This window comes from Aegilops tauschii, chromosome 5 (assembly GCF_002575655.3).
Source record: "Aegilops tauschii subsp. strangulata cultivar AL8/78 chromosome 5, Aet v6.0, whole genome shotgun sequence".
NCBI classification, from domain to species: domain Eukaryota; kingdom Viridiplantae; phylum Streptophyta; class Magnoliopsida; order Poales; family Poaceae; genus Aegilops; species Aegilops tauschii.
The window spans coordinates 99,029,900-99,047,856 of NC_053039.3; positions in this window are offsets into that span (position 1 = coordinate 99,029,900).

Consider the following 17,957-nt stretch of genomic DNA (forward strand, 5'->3'; position numbering starts at 1 on the left):
GTAACGTCCTCCTCTCGCGTCGGCCCCCTCGCGGGTGACACGGGAGGTCGCAGCTGTCGCCGCCTAGTCCTCCCCCAGCGCTCACCTCCCCCTCCGCCGCTGCCGGTGGTCGGCGCCAGGCAAAGCCCGCGCGTGCGATGGCGGTGGCGGAGGGCCTCTCCTCCCACCGCGGATCCGCGGACAGCGCGGGCGCCCAGATGCGCGGGGTATGGCCCTCCCGATGGCGCGGCGATTCCCGGCGGCGGCGGGCTTGCGGCGGTGCACAAGAGCCCAGATCCATAGGGTGTGGGTCCTCCGGCAGCGTGGTGGCACCCGGTGGCGGCGGGCTCGGGCGGCAGCGGGCTTGGGCGACGACGTGGGCCGCGTGGCGACGGATCTCGTCGATCTGGTCATAGTGGAGGAATCAGGACCTAGGGTGGTGGCCCCGGTAGGTATGGCAACGGCGCCCTTGACTGGCGGCGATTGCGGGTTGTGGATGGACGGCGTCTTGACCGCGTGGGGGTGAGTTGCTGGTGGATCTCCTCCCCGCTGCACTTGGTGGCTTGCAATCCCGGTCGCCAGCCTCGGTGTGTTCGCGGGGGCTGGTAGATGTGACATTAGGCCGGATGAAAACTCTGAATGACTCGCTCATCCCGAAAATGGCGATGAACAATGTCCCCATTCTCCTCCTTGTAGGCATCGTCGAGGTCCCTGCCCTCCACCGTGACCCCATGCCCGGGTGAAGACCCAAAATCTCCTCGGATTGGGCGGCGGCGGCACTGCATGTGTCATGCCCTTCTTGGAGGCGCCGCCTGGGGCGTTCGGGTGCTCAGTTAGAGAAACCGCGGGCGGTGGCGATGGGACCAGTGGCAGTGATAACCCACAAGTATAGGGGATCGCAACAGTTTTCGAGGGTAGAGTATTCAACCCAAATTTATTGATTCGACACAAGGGGAGCCAAAGAATATTCTCAAGTATTAGCAGTTGAGTTGTCAATTCAACCACACCTGGATAACTTAATATCTGCAGCAAAGTATTTAGTAGCAAAGTAATACAGAAGTAATGGTAACGATAGCAAAAGTAATATTTTTGGGTTTTGTAGTGATTGTAACAGTAGCAACGGAAAAGTAAATAAGCGGAGAACAATATGTGAAAAGCTCGTAGGCATTGGATCGGTGATGGAGAATTATGCCGGATGCGGTTCATCATGTAACAATCATAACATACGGTGACACAGAACTAGCTCCAATTCATCAATGTAATGTAGGCATGTATTCCGAATATAGTCATACGTGCTTATGGAAAAGAACTTGCATGACATCTTTTGTCCTACCCTCCCGTGGCAGCGGGGTCCTAATGGAAACTAAGGGATATTAAGGCCTCCTTTTAATAGAGTACCGGACCAAAGCATTAACACATAGTGAATACATGAACTCCTCAAACTACGGTCATCACCGGGAGTGGTCCCGATTATTGTCACTTCGGGGTTGCCGGATCATAACACATAGTAGGTGACTATAGACTTGCAAGATAGGATCAAGAACTCACATATATTCATGAAAACATAATAGGTTCAGATCTGAAATCATGGCACTCGGGCCCTAGTGACAAGCATTAAGCATAGCAAAGTCATAGCAACATCAATCTCAGAACATAGTGGATACTAGGGATCAAACCCTAACAAAACTAACTCGATTACATGATAGATCTCATCCAACCCATCACCGTCCAGCAAGCCTACGATGGAATTACTCACGCACGGTGGTGAGCATCATGAAATTGGCGATGGAGGATGGTTGATGATGACGACGGCGGCGGATTCCCCTCTTCGGAGCCCCGAATGGACTCCAGATCAGCCCTCCCGAGAGGTTTTAGGGCTTGGCGGCGGCTCCGTATCGTAAAACGCGATGAATCCTTCTCCCTGATTTTTTTCTCCCCGAAAGTGAATATATGGAGTTGGAGTTGAGCTCGGTGGAGCGTCAGGGGGCCCACGAGTTAGGGGGCGCGCCCCCACCCTCGTGGATAGGGTGTGGGCCCCCTGACGTGGATTTTTCTTCCAGTATTTTTAATATTTTCCAAAAAGATGTTCCGTGGAGTTTCAGGTCATTCCGAGAACTTATGTTTCTGCACATAAATAACACCATGGAAAGTCTGCTAAAAACAGCGCCAGTCCGGGTTAGTTCCATTCAAATCATGCAAGTTAGAGTCCAAAACAAGGGCAAAAATGTTTGGAAAAGTAGATACGACGGAGACGTATCAACTCCCCCAAACTTAAACCTTTGCTTGTCCTCAAGCAATTCAGTTGATAAACTGAAAGTGATAAAGAAAAACTTTTACAAACTCTGTTTGCTCTTGTTGTTATAAATATGTAAAGCCAGCATTCAAGTTTTCAGCAAAGATTATGACTAACCACATTCACAATAACTCTTAGGTCTCATGTTTACTCATATGAATGGCATAATCAACTAGCGAGCCATAATAATAAATCTCGGATGACAACACTTTCTCAAAACAATCATGATATGATATAATAAGATGGTATCTCGCTAGCCCTTTCTGAGACCGCAAAACATAAATGCAGAGCACCTTTTAAGATCAAGGACTGACTAGACATTGTAATTCATGGTAAAAGAGATCCAGTCATAGTCATACCCAATATAAATTAATAGTAATGGATGCAAATGACAACAGTGCTCTCCAGCTGGTGCTTTTTAATAAGAGGGTGATGACTCAACATGAAAGTAAATAGATAGGCCCTTCGCAGAGGGAAGAAGGGATTTGTAGAGGTGCCAGAGCTCGGTTTTAAAGCAGAGATAAATAATATTTTGAGCGGCATACTTTCATTGTCAACATAACAACCAAGAGATGGCGATATCTTCCATGCTACACACACTATAGGCAGTTCCCAAACAGAATGGTAAAGTTTATACTCCCCCTCCACCAACAAGCATCAATCCATGGCTTGCTCGAAACAACGAGTGCCTCCAACTAGCAACAGTCCCAGGGGGAGTTTTGTTTGCAATTATTTTGATTTAGTTTGCATAAAGCATGGGACTGGGCATCCCGGTGACCAACCATTTTCTCGTGAATGAGGAGCGGAGTCCACTCCTCTTGAGAATAACCCGCCTAGCATGGAAGATACGGACAACCCTAGTTGATACATGAGCTATTCGAGCATACAAAACAGAATTTCATTTGAAGGTTTAGAGTTTGGCACATACAAATTTACTTGGAACGGCAGGTAGATACCGCATATAGGAAGGTATAGTGGACTCATATGGAATAACTTTGGGGTTTAAGGAATTGGATGCACAAGCAGTATTCCCGCTTAGTACAAGTGAAGGCTAGCAAAAGACTGGGAAGCGACCAACTAGAGAGTGACAACAGTCATGAACATGCATTAAAATTAATAAACATTGAGTACAAGCATGAGTAGGATATAATCCACCATGAACATAAATATCGTGAAGGCTATGTTGATTTGTTTCAACTACATGTGTGAACATGTGCCAAGTCGAGTCACTTAAATCATTCAAAGGAGGATACCACCCCACTATACCACATCACAACCATTTTAATAGCATGTTGGCACGCAAGGTAAACCATTATAACTCATAGATAATCAAGCATGGCACGAGCAACTATGATCTCTAATTGTCATTGCAAACATGTTTATTCATAATAGGCTGAATCAGGAATGATGAACTAATCATATTTACGAAAACAAGAGAGGTCGAGTTCATACCAGCTTTTCTCATCTCAGTCAGTCCATCACATATCGCCATAATTGCCTTTCACTTGCACGACCGAACGATGTGAAAATAATAAGAGTGCACGTGCATTGGACTAAGCTGGAATCTGTGAGCATTCAATAAACAAGAGAAGACAAGGCAATATGGGCTCTTGGTTAAATCAACAATAATGCATATAAGAGCCACTTCAACAATTTAATTATGGTCTTCTCCTATCGACCCCCAAAGAACAGAAAAGAAATAAAACTATTTACACGGGAAAGCTCCCAACAAGCAAAAGAAGAACGGGAAATCTTTTTGGGTTTTCTTTTTAATTATTACTACTACAGCAAGAAAAGTAAACTAACTAAAAGTTACAACTATTTTTTTTTGGTTTTTCTGAAGGTTTATCAAACACACAAGAAGAAAGCAAGAAAAATAAAATAAACTAGCATGGATATTACAGTGAAAGAGTATGAACACCGACATGTAGCAATGAGTGTGTGAACATGAATGTAATGTCGGTGGGAAATACGTACTCCCCCAAGCTTAGGCTTTTGTCCTAAGTTGGTTTATTGCCACGGATGGCCTGGCGGATATCCATAGTTGTAGCTGGAGTCGTACTGAGATGAAGAAGACTATGATTGCCACTGGTTGGAAATCATCTCCGGATCCCACTGGTAGTTAGACTGTCTTGGAGGCTCAAATTGTGGTTCCGGCTCCGTGGCTGGTGTAGGGTTCCGGTAGGCGTAGATGGCCGCCAACGGAACGAGATACATCCCTGTAGATAAATTAAACAAGGAGGGAACAGGCAAGGTAATAGTCTCAGGGTGATGTTTATCAAAGAACAATTTGTATTTAAGAGCCCCTTCCCCATTCTTAACAATAAAGTCATGTGGTACCATACTCTTATAGTCTAAATAAGCATTGGGCAGCAATTTTTCTTCTTTTTCATAGTGCCTAATAGGTATGTTATAGTGTGCAGCGAGGCATGAAGCATAAATACCTCCAAAGATGGGGCCCTTTGTACGGTTCAGACTTAACCGTTTGGCAATAATACCGCCCATACTAACAGTGTTATCGCAGAATAAACCATGGAACAAAATGATAATATCAGGAACACTAAGGTTTCCACAGTTTCCGCGACCAATTAAGCAACGACTAGCAAATATGGCAAAGAAGCGTAAAACAGGAAAATGTATGCTAGTGATTCTTGCATCGGAAACTTTCCTAGTTTCCCCTACAGTAATAGTGTCAATAAACCCATCCACATCTTTACGATGTGGTTCATCTAAACTACCCTCAAAAGGTATTTTGCAAACCTTGCAAAATTCGTCTAGTGGCATCTTCTTAACAACATCATATAAATGAAACTCTACTTAAGGAGGTGTTTCCTTAGGATAATAGTAGAAGTTTTGCACAAAAGTATTGGTGAGTAAGAGATACTGTTTGCGTTGATCGCGGAGGAAGTCGGTGAGGCCTGCATTCTCAGCCAATTCATAAAAATCATTGTAAATCCCGGCTTCTCTCAAGAAATCATCGGAAGGCCATTCACACGGCCGAACCTCCACGGTGCGGGGCAGATTATATTTGGGCCTCTGTGCTTCTTCATTTTGCTTTTCCTTCGAGCTTCGGCTCGATGAACCCCTCAAAAATCTATTCATTATTTTCTGAAAATTTCTGAAATTTTTAGCAACTTCAAACAAAAGTGAACCAAGCTCAACAAAATTGATAGCAACTTCTCCTACAAGTGCCTAGAGCCTATATCATGCATTAGAACTACTTAGAACCATATAAATTTGACATGCAAGCTCAAGAACATGGTCACCTATGCAGCACAAATTTGCAATGAATAAAGCACTAGAACAAAAACTAATTGGACCAATGGAGGAGTCACATACCAAGGAACAATCCCCCAAGCAGTTTTGTGAGAGGTGCTTTGAGCAAGGAGATCGAAAATCACAGCAAAATGAGCTAGAACTCGTGCTTGAGCTGGATGGTGATTTTTTGGGAGGAAGGAGTGTGTGGGTGCAGGAATAAGTGGAGGGGAGCCACCGTGGGCCCACGAGGCAGGGGGCGCGCCCTGGACCCTCGTGGCCAGGTGCTTGCTCCCCCTGCTGTGTTCTCGGTGCCAGATATTCTCAAATATTCCAGAAAAAATCATATTTCATTTTCAGGGCATTTGGAGAACTTTTATTTTCGGGGTATTTTTATATTGCACGGATAATTCAGAAAACATACAGGAAAATACTATTTTTACTTTATTTCAACTAAGTAACAGAAAGTAGAGAGAGGGTACAGAAGGTTGTGCCTTCTAGTTTCATCCATCTCATGCTCATCAAAAGGAATCCACTAACAAGGTTGATCAAGTCTTGTTAACAAACTCATTCCGAATAACATGGAACCAGAGAAATTTCGAATGACACTATGTTACCTCAACAGGGATATGCACATCCCCAATAATAAGAATATCATATTTCTTCTTGATAGTAGGAAGAGGAAATTCAAAACCTCCAAAAATAATCGATGGAATTTTTCTAATAGAATTGATACTGTGGATTTGAGGTTGTTTCCTCGGAAAGTGTACCGTATGCTCATTACCATTAACATGAAAAGTGACATTGCCTTTGTTGCAATCAATAACAGCCCCTGCAGTATTCAAAAAAGGTCTTCCAAGAATAATAGACATACTATCGTCCTCGGGAATATCAAGAATAACAAAGTCCGTTAAAATAGTAACGTTTGCAACCACAACAGGCACATCCTCACAAATACTGACAGGTATAGTAGTTGATTTATCAGCCATTTGCAAAGATATTCAGTAGGTGTCAACTTATTCAAGTCAAGTCTACGATATAAAGAGAGAGGCATAACACTAACACCGGCTCCAAGATCACATAAAGCAGTTTTAACATAGTTTGTTTTAATGGAGCATGGTATAGTAGGTACTCCTGGATCTCCAAGTTTCTTTGGTATTCGACCCTTAAAAGTATAATTAGCAAGCATGGTGGAAATTTCAGCTTCCGTATCTTTCTTTTATTAGTGACAATTTCTTTCATATACTTAGCATAAGGATTCATTTTGAGCATATCAGTCAAACGCATACGCAAGAAGATAGGTCTAATCATTTCAGTAAAGCGCTCAAAATCCTCATCATCCTTTTTCTTGGATGGTTTGGGAGGAAAAGGCATGGGTTTCTGAACCCATGGTTCTCTTTCTTTACCATGTTTCCTAGCAACAAAGTCTCTCTTATCATAACGTTGATTCTTTGATTGTGGGTTATCAAGATCAACATCAGGTTCAATTTCTACATCATTATCATTACTAGGTCGAGCATCATCATTAACATTTTCACTAGGTTCATGTTCATTACCAGATTGTGTTTCAGCATCAGAAATAGAAATATCGTTTGGATTCTCAGGTGTTTCAGCAATAGGTTCACTAGAAGCATGCAAAGTCCTATCATTTTTCTTTTTCTTCTTTTTAGAAGAACTAGGTGTGTCAATATTATTTCTCTAAGAATCCTACTCAATTCTCTTAGGGTGTCCTTCAGGATACAAAGGTTCCTGAGTCATCTTACCAGTTCTAGTAGCCACTCTAACAGCATAATCATTATCCTTACTATTTAATTCATTGAGCAAATCATTTTGATCTTTAAGTACTTGTTCTACTTGAGTGGTAACCATAGAAGCATGTTTAGTAATGAGTTTAAGTTCACCTTTAACATTAGCCATATAATCACCCAAGTGTTCAATCATATAAGCATTTTGTTTTAATTGTCTACCAAAATAAGCATCGAAGTTTTCTTGTTTGACAATAAAATTATCAAACTCTTCTAAGCATTGTCTAGCAGACTTATAGTGAGGAATATCACCTTCATCAAATCTATAGAGAGAATTTACCTTTACTACCTGTGTCGGGTTATCAAGACCATGAGTTTCTTCAATAGGTGGAGGATTAAGATCATATGTTTCTTCAACAGGCGGTAAATCAAGACCATGTATTTCTTCAATAGGAGGTAAATTCTTAACATCTTTAGCATTAATACCTTTTTCTATCATAGATTTCTTTGCCTCTTGCATATCTTCAGGACTGAGAAATAGAACACCTCTCTTCTTCGGAGTTGGTTTAGGAATAGCCTCAGGAATTGGCTCAAGAACTGGCTCAGGAGCTGGCTCAGGAAGTGTCCAATTATTTTCATTTGTCAACATATTATTCAATAGAATTTCAGCTTCATCCGGTGTTCTTTCCCTGAAAACAGAACTAGCCCAACTATCGAGGTAATCTCTGGAAGCATCGGTTAGTCCATTGTAAAAAATATCAAGTATTTCATTTTTCTTAAGAGGATGATCAGGCAAAGCATTAAGTAATTGGAGGAGCCTCCCCAAGCTTGTGGGAGACTCTCTTCTTCAATTTGCACACAATTATATATTTCCCTTAAAGCAGCTTGTTTCTTATGGGCAGGGAAATATTTAGCAGAGAAGTAATAAATCATATCCTGGGGACTACGCACACAACCAGGATCAAGAGAATTAAACCAGATCTTAGCATCACCCTTTAATGAGAACATAAATATTTTAAGGATATATAGGTAGCGAGATTTCTCATCATTAGTGAACAGGGTGGCTATATCATTTAATTTGGTAAGATGTGCCACAACAGTTTCAGATTCATAGCCATGAAAAGGATCAGATTCAACCAAAGTAATTACATCAGGATCAACAGAGAATTCATAATCCTTATCAGTAATACAGATAGGTGAAGTACCAAAAGCAGGGTCAGGTTTCATTCTAGCATTAAGAGATTGCTGCTTCCATTTAGCTAATAACCTCTTGAGCTTGTATCTATCCTTGCAAGCTAAAATAGCTATAGCAACTTCCTTTTCAAAAACATAACCCTCAGGAACAACAGGCGATTCATATTTATTAGGGGGAGAGTCTTCATCATCACTTTCATCTATGGTATCAGTTTCAATAATTTCATTCTCTCTAACCCTAGCAAGTTGTTCATCAAGAAATTCACCAAGTGGCACAGTAGTATCAAGCATAGAAGTAGTTTCATCATAAGTATCATGCATAGCAGAAGTGGCATCATCAATAACATGCGACATATCAGAACGAATAGCAGAAGCAGGTTTAGGTGTCGCAAGCTTACTCAAAACAGAAGGTGAATCAAGTGTACAGCTAGATGGCAGTTCCTTACCTCCCCTCGTAGTTGAGGGATAAATTTTTGTTTTCTCGTCTTTCAAGTTCCTCATAGTGACCAGCAGATATAAATCCCAAGTGACTCAAAGAATAGAGCTATGCTCCCCGGCAATGGCGCCAGAAAATAGTCTTGATAACCCACAAGTATAGGGGATCGCAACAGTTTTCGAGGGTAGAGTATTCAACCCAAATTTATTGATTCGACACAAGGGGAGCCAAAGATTATTCTCAAGTAATAGCAGTTGAGTTGTCAATTCAACCACACCTGAATAACTTAATATCTGCAGCAAAGTATTTAGTAGCAAAGTAATACAGAAGTAATGGTAACGATAGCAAAAGTAATATTTTTGGGTTTTGTAGTGATTGTAACAGTAGCAACGGAAAAGTAAATAAGCGGAGAACAATATGTGAAAAGCTCGTAGGCATTGGATCGGTGATGGAGAATTATGCCGGATGCGGTTCATCATGTAACAATCATAACATACGGTGACACAGAACTAGCTCCAATTCATCAATGTAATGTAGGCATGTATTCCGAATATAGTCATACGTGCTTATGGAAAAGAACTTGCATGACATCTTTTGTCCTACCCTCCCGTGGCAGCGGGGTCCTAATGGAACCTAAGGGATATTAAGGCCTCCTTTTAATAGAGTACCGGACCAAAGCATTAACACATAGTGAATACATGAACTCCTCAAACTACGGTCATCACCGGGAGTGGTCCCGATTATTGTCACTTCGGGGTTGCCGGATCATAACACATAGTAGGTGACTATAGACTTGCAAGATAGGATCAAGAACTCACATATATTCATGAAAACATAATAGGTTCAGATCTGAAATCATGGCACTCGGGCCCTAGTGACAAGCATTAAGCATAGCAAAGTCATAGCAACATCAATCTCATAACATAGTAGATACTAGGGATCAAACCCTAACAAAACTAACTCGATTACATGATAGATCTCATCCAACCCATCACCGTCCAGCAAGCCTACGATGGAATTACTCACGCACGGTGGTGAGCATCATGAAATTGGTGATGGAGGATGGTTGATGATGACGACGACGACGGATTCCCCTCTCCGGAGCCCCGAACGGACTCCAGATCAGCCCTCCCGAGGGTTTTAGGGCTTGGCTGCGGCTCCGTATCGTAAAACGCGATGAATCCTTCTCTCTGATTTTTTTCTCCCCGAAAGTGAATATATGGAGTTGGAGTTGAGGTCGGTGGAGCGTCAGGGGGCCCACGAGGTAGGGGGCGCGCCCCCACCCTCGTGGACAGGGTGTGGGCCCCTTGACATGGATTTTTCTTCCAGTATTTTTAATATTTTCCAAAAAGATGTTCCGTGGAGTTTCAAGTCATTCCGAGAACTTTTGTTTCTGCACATAAATAACACCATGGAAAGTCTGCTGAAAACAGCGCCAGTCCAGGTTAGTTCCATTCAAATCATGCAAGTTAGAGTCCAAAACAAGGGCAAAAGTGTTTGGAAAAGTAGATACGATGGAGACGTATCAGGCGGCAGGTGTGTTTGCGAAGGAGGGGCGGCGTGGCATCTGGCATGTCGACAACGGCGGGTCTCGGCGGAATGGAGCAGCGAGGTCTCAGTGATGGGTGCGTGATGATGGATGAGCGCAGGATGGTAGCATTGTCTGGCATTGTGGTGGCGTTGATGACAACTTAGGCTTGGCAAGGTCGATGCATCAATACAACACTAAAGATGGATCGGTGGAAGATGACGGCGGCAACCTTTGAGAGTGCGCCGGACCAGTGTGTGCCCCATACCTGGCAATGTGGCTTGGTTGGGACCTCCGGTTTTAGATGCTAGGCTATGGTGCGAGGTCTGTTTGGTATTCGGCTCGGACTATCGGCATCCCTTCATCAAGTGGATTGAAGTGCCGACAGATGTTGCCAATATGGTGGCTTCAGGCATACTGATGTATTACTTTGTAAGGTCTATGTAAATAATTAATAAAATGGTTGCATGCATCGCCCAGATGCAGAGGCCGAGGGTCTTCCTCCTTTTCTAAAAAAAGTATATATGCTAGCCTGTTTAGGTTGTTGTTTCTCCAATCGAAGTTGTTGTTTCTGAGTTAATGCAAGACTTGACCAGGCAAACAAAAAGATTTAGGAGGTAGATGAAACATGAAACCTCTTTAAGGACTCGATTTTTAGAGAAAAGGCGGAGGCCGGTCCCGAGGAAAGGCTCGAACCTTGCCTCACTTGAATTAACAAAGACATTAACCGGCCTGGATTACAAAAGCAACACAATAAAAGCAAAACCGAAGCAAATGGATTGGGATTACAAGTGCAAACCACTTTAAGGACCCATTCAGCTTACAAGATTTTAAAATCAAAGAATAGGACAAGTAAAGATTGGGATACCCTCCCCACTATAGTTCTTAGGAATTTTCCATGATGTCTTACCTAATGATAATAATTCTTAGGGCCTCCAAAACACCTCCTACCCAAGAGTAGCTCCAACTAGGGTTTCCCGCCTCCTGTCGGCGCCACCGTCGATCTTCTGTGGCCTTAGGGCCATGGAGGCATGTTGGATCCTGGCTTTTCCGGCGGAGGGCTCCTTCTCCCTTCTTATGTGTTGTTTTCGGGTTTGTACAGTGTCCTGCTCAAGAACGCGAGGCGGCAGCGGCTCCCTAAAGATGGAATTAAGTTCTCCCTGCCTAGCCCCTGTCTCGGTGATGCGTCTACTGTCATCGGAGGGCATGTGGAGTTGTGCCTCCGGTAGATCTAGCAGGATTCAACCGGTGTTTGCCTTCGATGGATTTCTTTCGATTCGTTCTTCGTTCCTCTACGTACATATGTGTATAGGTGGATCCTTCCAATCCACACTTCTTTTCATCAGCGATGATTGTTGTTTTGGTGCACTAGTCCTTTGGGGTTTTAGCACGATGACCTCCCAACTGTCTACTACAACAAGGTTTATCCGGCTTTCGTGAGGGAGGGGTGATGACAGTGGTGCAAATTTGACTCGCTCCAGTGCTTGTATTCGTCATTAGGTGGTCTACGAACATGGATGTAATTTATTTTACTTTTGGTGTTCATTGTACTTCCATGATGTTTGATGAACATATTTGTCGGGGATATCATGCAATATATGCCAGGGGGTGGCTTATCATGGATGGGGACAAAAGTACGTCGCCGGGCTCTAGAGGCGGGAGTGAGCGAGACCGCATACCCCTACAAATCTTACCCAGGTTCGGGGATCTCCTAGGAGATAACACCCCAAGTCCTGCTCTGCGGGGTCTCCGCATGATCACTATCTCAGCAAAGTAGCTACAAGCTTGCTCCTTGAGCTGTTTGGCTAGAGGAGGAGGAAGAAGAACAAGGCTAGCTCTACTCCACTCTCTCTACGTGGTGTGTGTGTCTACTAAGGTTTTGAACCCTTTGCATGGGTGGCCTAGGGGGTTTATATAGGCCTACCCCCAGGGGTACAATGGTAATCCGGCCGGGTGTAGGGCCCAGCCGTCAGTGTCTACGGGCGCCAGCTTCTCCGCCGGCTACTGGGCCCACCTCTTGGTGGGTCCCGCCGGCTGCCGGAAACTCGGCCGACAGGCCGTGCCCCCCGCTTGCGGGTCCTGCCGGCTGCTTGGTATTGTAGTCGTGCTACTGATGATGGAGGCTTTGTCGGGGAGGGCGTGGCTACAGTCCCACCGCCTGGCGGGCGATCACTGTAGCCACTCCCTGTCTCATCTGGTTAATGGCGCACAGATTCTGAGGAGGGAGGAGGCCGCGTGCTAGAAGGTGGCCCGCTCCCGCTGCCGCTTGGTGGGGCAATGCCGCCTGCTGGGGCTCGCCGACAGGTAGGGCCCGCCGCCTGCGGGCCGTACCGACCGGCCGGCGTGGGGGCGCCATCCCCTATGCAGTAGGTGATGTCACGGGGCACATGGCAACAGTGATGCGCCGAACAAGGGATGTCCGCCTGGCACGCCGCACTGTGGCCACGCTCCGACCTAGATTCGGGGGTGGCATGCCGTACTGTGGCCACGCCCCGTCCCGTCGTAGTTATGAGGGTGCAAACTTTGACGGCACGAAGGGTCGCCTGCTAGGAGCCGGCCTCTTCGTGGCCGCCTTCTGTGATCTCGCCGCCTTCTAGCAGCCAGCCTCCTAGACCAGCCGGCCCAAGAAGCCGGCCGTCCATCCAGGAGGTGTGAGGGGCGTAGCTCGCCCCGATGTCTTGAAATACCATGGGGGTTGATGAGGCTACCCGTGGTGATTTACTACGACAGTAGTCCCCGAAGCTGGTGGGGCACTGCGGCCGAAAATCGAGGAGCCTCAGCACCTTCCTACTCTGAGTGGTTGGGTAGTTCCGCTCCGTCCGCCTTTCGGAGGCGCCGACAACTAGGAGCCGGCCGTGGCCAGGCTGGCCGCCTGGTGAATTCGAAACGTCGGGGTGAGGGCCGGGTGGCTCACCAGTCGGATGACAGGCTTGCCGCCCGTTGCTCACCGGCCATGCGGCGCCAGCAGGCCAGACTGACCTGCCAGCCCACGCGCGCGACAGGACGTCGCCGCAGGTCGGGGCCCGCCTCTGGAGGGCCTCGGCACGCGCGCGGATCTGCTGCGGCCGAGGCGGGCAGTTGGGCTTCTGTGGCGCATTAACTGCATGCCGTTAAGGCGCGAAAGGTGCGGGTCTTGGGGGTAGTGGGCGCAGTTAATCCCACGATCCCCCATGTCTCACCCCCTCGGCTCTACCGCCAGGGGGCTATAAGTAGGGGAGGAGGGGCGGCAGACGCACGCGCGCCCTTATCTCCCTTCGTCTTTCTTCTTTCTCTTCTCCTCGCCGCCGCCGCACCCCTCCCTCTTGCCGAGGCGCTGCAGCAGCCCGCCGTCGCCGGGCCTCCTCGCACCGCGGCTTCCTCGCTCCGTCGCGAATTCGCCCGCTTGCCGCCGCGCCGCGCCCCCGTCGAGCATCCATTTCCATGGCGTGCGAACGGGCCGGCAATTGGGATGGCTCCATCGTCCATGAAGACCACCTCACTTTCCTTCGCCAGACGCGGTGGCTGCCTCGCGAGACGCACGTAAAGGTGCGTGTTCCTCCCGAGGCGGAAATCTCCCCGACGCCAGAGGACGGTGAACATGTCGTCTTCCGGTCGCACTTTCTTCGCGGCTTCGGCCCGCCGGCGAGCAGCTTCTTCCGCTCCTTCCTTACTTTCTACAAGGTCCAGCCGCACCACCTCACGCCGAATACGGTGGTGCTGCTGGCCGCCTTCGTCACCCTCTACGAAGGCTACCTCAGCACACTCTCCACCCTTAAGCTCTGGGGGGAGTTCTTCTACCTCAAGCTCGGCACCGCCGCCAAGAACGAGGCGGCCCAGTGCGGAGCCTGCGTCGCAGTGCGGCGTTTGGGTACCGGGGTCCGCTTCCCGGCCCTCGCCTTCCTGCAGTCAGCCAAACTGTGGCAGAAATCTTATTTCTACGCCAAGAACATCCATCCAACGATGGACTACGTCAACCTACCGGCTTATACGGCCGGCCCGCCGGTCGAGCCCCGCACCAACTGGCAATTTTGGCCGAAGACCCTGTCGGCCGCCTCCTCTGCTGCTCTCGCCCGACTTCAGGTGATGACGGAGTCGGAGGGCCTCAAGGCCTCGGATGTGCTGACCGCCTTCGTGGCGCGCCGAGTGCTTCCCCTCCAAGCCCGGCCCCACATCATCAGTCGCATGAGCGGGCTTCGGGACCCATGCCGGATGAGCACCAAGGAGCTGCTGGACGTGGAGGTGGTCCGACCGGTGAATTACTTCTCCAACTGCAAGCTCTCGGAGAAGGAGTGGCGGTTCGGCAAGCCGCCGTACAGCCGCGCACACCCGCCGCCTGCAGTGAGTCTTTTAATTCTTTTTCCCTTCATTTGTCCAGGTTCTTTTTGCCGCCTGAGCAGTCGGCCATGGTGCAGATCTTCTCGACTCAGTCGGCAGCCAACGCCCTGGAGCCAGGTCGTCAGTACCTGTCGGACCGGTCGGTGAGCGATGTGGACGACCCCGACTTGGGGGCGACCGCCATGGAAGAGGACGACGCTACAGGCGGTGGTGGTGATGGAGCAGGCGGCTCCTCAGGAGGCAGCCTTGGGGATTGGCCGGATGATGAGGAGGGCGACGAGCTGCGCCGCTCTCACGGCGCCGACAAGGCGGGCGCGAGCTCTTCGGCCGCGCCGACTGCAGCAGGCAACGCGCCGAAGCGCCGAGCCGACGCCGGGTTGTACGGCAGCTGGCCCAAGAAGCCCAAGTCTTCGGTTGCCGTGACCAAGCGGTAGGAGGCTGCCGCGAAGGCGGCCCAGTTCCAGAAGGCCCCGAAGCAGCGCCCGACGGTGTCCCCGTAAGGATTTTAGTCTTTCTGCTGTTGCTTTGTGTTTGCTTTTCTTCTGTTCTCGCAAACTTTTTCTTAGTTCTTCTTGTTTGGCTCGAACAGGGCCCCGCTCTCTCTTGAGAGGGCCCCGTCTGCTTCGGTGATTGGGGCAGCGGACGGCTCTGCAGAGCCCCGCCGCGTGGACCCGCTCGCCGACCTCGAGGAGGCGATGGAGAGGAACGCGTGGGAGGCACGAGAAGAGCGGGAGGTCGCGGCCCGGGAGAAGGCGACGGAGGCCGATGCGGCGGCCAAGGCTCAGGCCGACATAGTGGCGAAGGAGTAGGCGGACGCGGCCGCCAAGGCGCGGGAGGAAGAGGCGGCACGCGGCCGTGCCCCGGAGTCCTCCGTCCCGCAGTATGCGGAGCCAAAGGTGCCGGATGGCCAGGCGCCAACTGGAGGAGCCGGCGGCGACCAGTCGGCCCTGGAGAGGGGACCCCGTCATCTTGGAGGCGGAGGTGCCCCCGCACACGTCGACTGGAGAAAAACAATGCGGTCCGCCTGACGCGCCGTTGGCGCCGCCAGTCGGTGGCGAGTTGGTGGTGGGTCCGACACCTGCGGTCCGGACCCCGGTGCGCCGTCGTGCGGAGAAGGCAGCCTCAACGCCATGGCCGCTGGAGATCAGGGCCGCTAGCTCATCGGCCCCCGATGCCGAGGCTACTAGTGCCGCCCCACCGGAGTGGACGCCTGGGGGTGGAATGGGTGTTCTGAACACAACCGCGCAGGACGTTCAGGCCCGGTTCCAGGCCCAAGGTGCCGCTCTCCAGCAGTACACGCATGCGTTCTTGGCGACGCGGACGGCTGTCCGGGTATTGTCAGGACCGGTTTTTCAGGATATTAATTTTCCAGAAAATGGCCCTTGTGCTCACGAGCCCCAGGATTACTGTTAGCTGATGAGGCACCAACTTGATACAGAAATTCCAAGCAAAGTACAAAATATGTAGTACAAGACCATTGTGGCCTACGAGTACAACACTTGGTTTCTAGTGGTTGAAGGCGGAAGCGGTTTGTGGTTCATCTGCGTCTATGGGACTCCATTTCCCACAAGAACAGCTGATCAGGATAACTCCTATCTTCGCGAGGCTGCTATCACCTCTGCATGGGTTCCGGGGCTGTCGTCGCAACGCTCCTCTCCACGCAAGAAAACTGGCCAAGACAATAGCCAGGGACAAGCCAGTGAGTACTTTGGAATGTACTCGCAAACATTATGAACACGGGTATAATATAACAAGGGATAATCATGCTCCGAAGTATTCTATGATCATAACGTCTGTCATGAAATAAACGAAATCCATGATGCACGCATGCGGGAAAAATATGAACATGCAATACGGGAGTAGAAATAGAATGCACCGATCGAGTGTCTGAAGCGACGCCTCGGAAGGATAAAAGATAAATCATGCCTCAGTCGGGCGTCTGAGCGACACCACAAAAAGGGCTTATAGATAAAAGAAATAACAAGCATGCCACAGTCGGGCGTCTATGCGACACCACATAAAGGGCTTATAAATAATAGAAATAACAAGTATGCCACAGTCGGGCGTCTATGCGACACCACATAAAGGGCTTATAAATAATAGAAATAACAAGTGTGCCACAGTCGGGCGTCTACGCGACACCACATAAAGGGCTTATAATATAAAAGAAATAGCAAGCATGCCACAGTCGGGCGTCTATGCGACACCACATAAAGGGTTTATAATATAAAAGAAATAGCAAGCATGCCACAGTCGGGCGTCTATGCGACACCACATAAAGGGCTTATAATATAAAAAAATAGCAAGCATGCCACAGTCGGGCGTCTATGCGACACCACATAAAGGGCTTATAAGAGAATAGTCGCAGTGAGTATCCAGGAGGTGGAACCGTCCCAGAGATACTCAATAATTCAAATAATGTAAATGGTTAGTCCACAATAATAATAATAATCATAATCCTCATATGTCACAGGTTATAATCAAAGTTCTGGTCTAGCCGTTTCTCCATCCGAAGACCGTCACTAGACCCATCTCAGACTGTAGTCCTCACCCATGGACATGGCTATCCGAATAGATTTAACCTCTGCAGAGGGTGTACTCTTTACCCACGAGTAACGGATTTATTTAGTCCATCGGGACTAATTCCGCCTACGGTCTTTTAATTGAAAACACACCTGACCCGCACACACTAGCTTAACTTACCGGTGTCTGGAATCACCCACGGCACCTGTCAAGAAAAACTCTAAGTGGGGAGGCTACAACCTCGACTTAGCATGGGATCAAATTTATATCGCGCGCTCTAAGGGGTGCCCCCCTCTCGGTCCCAACCTGAAACACCCATGCCCCCGGACCAGGTGGCATGCCTACCGGATGCATCCGGTATCTTCCACCATGGCCTCTCTGTACGGTGTGTGCTAGGAAGGGGTTGACAACCTACTGAACCGTACCCTACCTACGGCAGGGACAAGTGGTAGTACGAAACAAGTATGGGGTTTTACTGGAACAAGACTCGATCTATGGCCGACTCAGGAGGTTCAAGTATTCCCTGTATGATTAGCATAACAAATATATTTCAACTAACAGACAGAATCACCGCTCATCATACCTCATCATGCCATACCGGACACACTCGTCTCGACGAGGAACTAGGGACAAGCTCGTGTCTACCCAAGACCACGACTTTCCCGGCTTTCTTCCGGTATGCATGAAAAG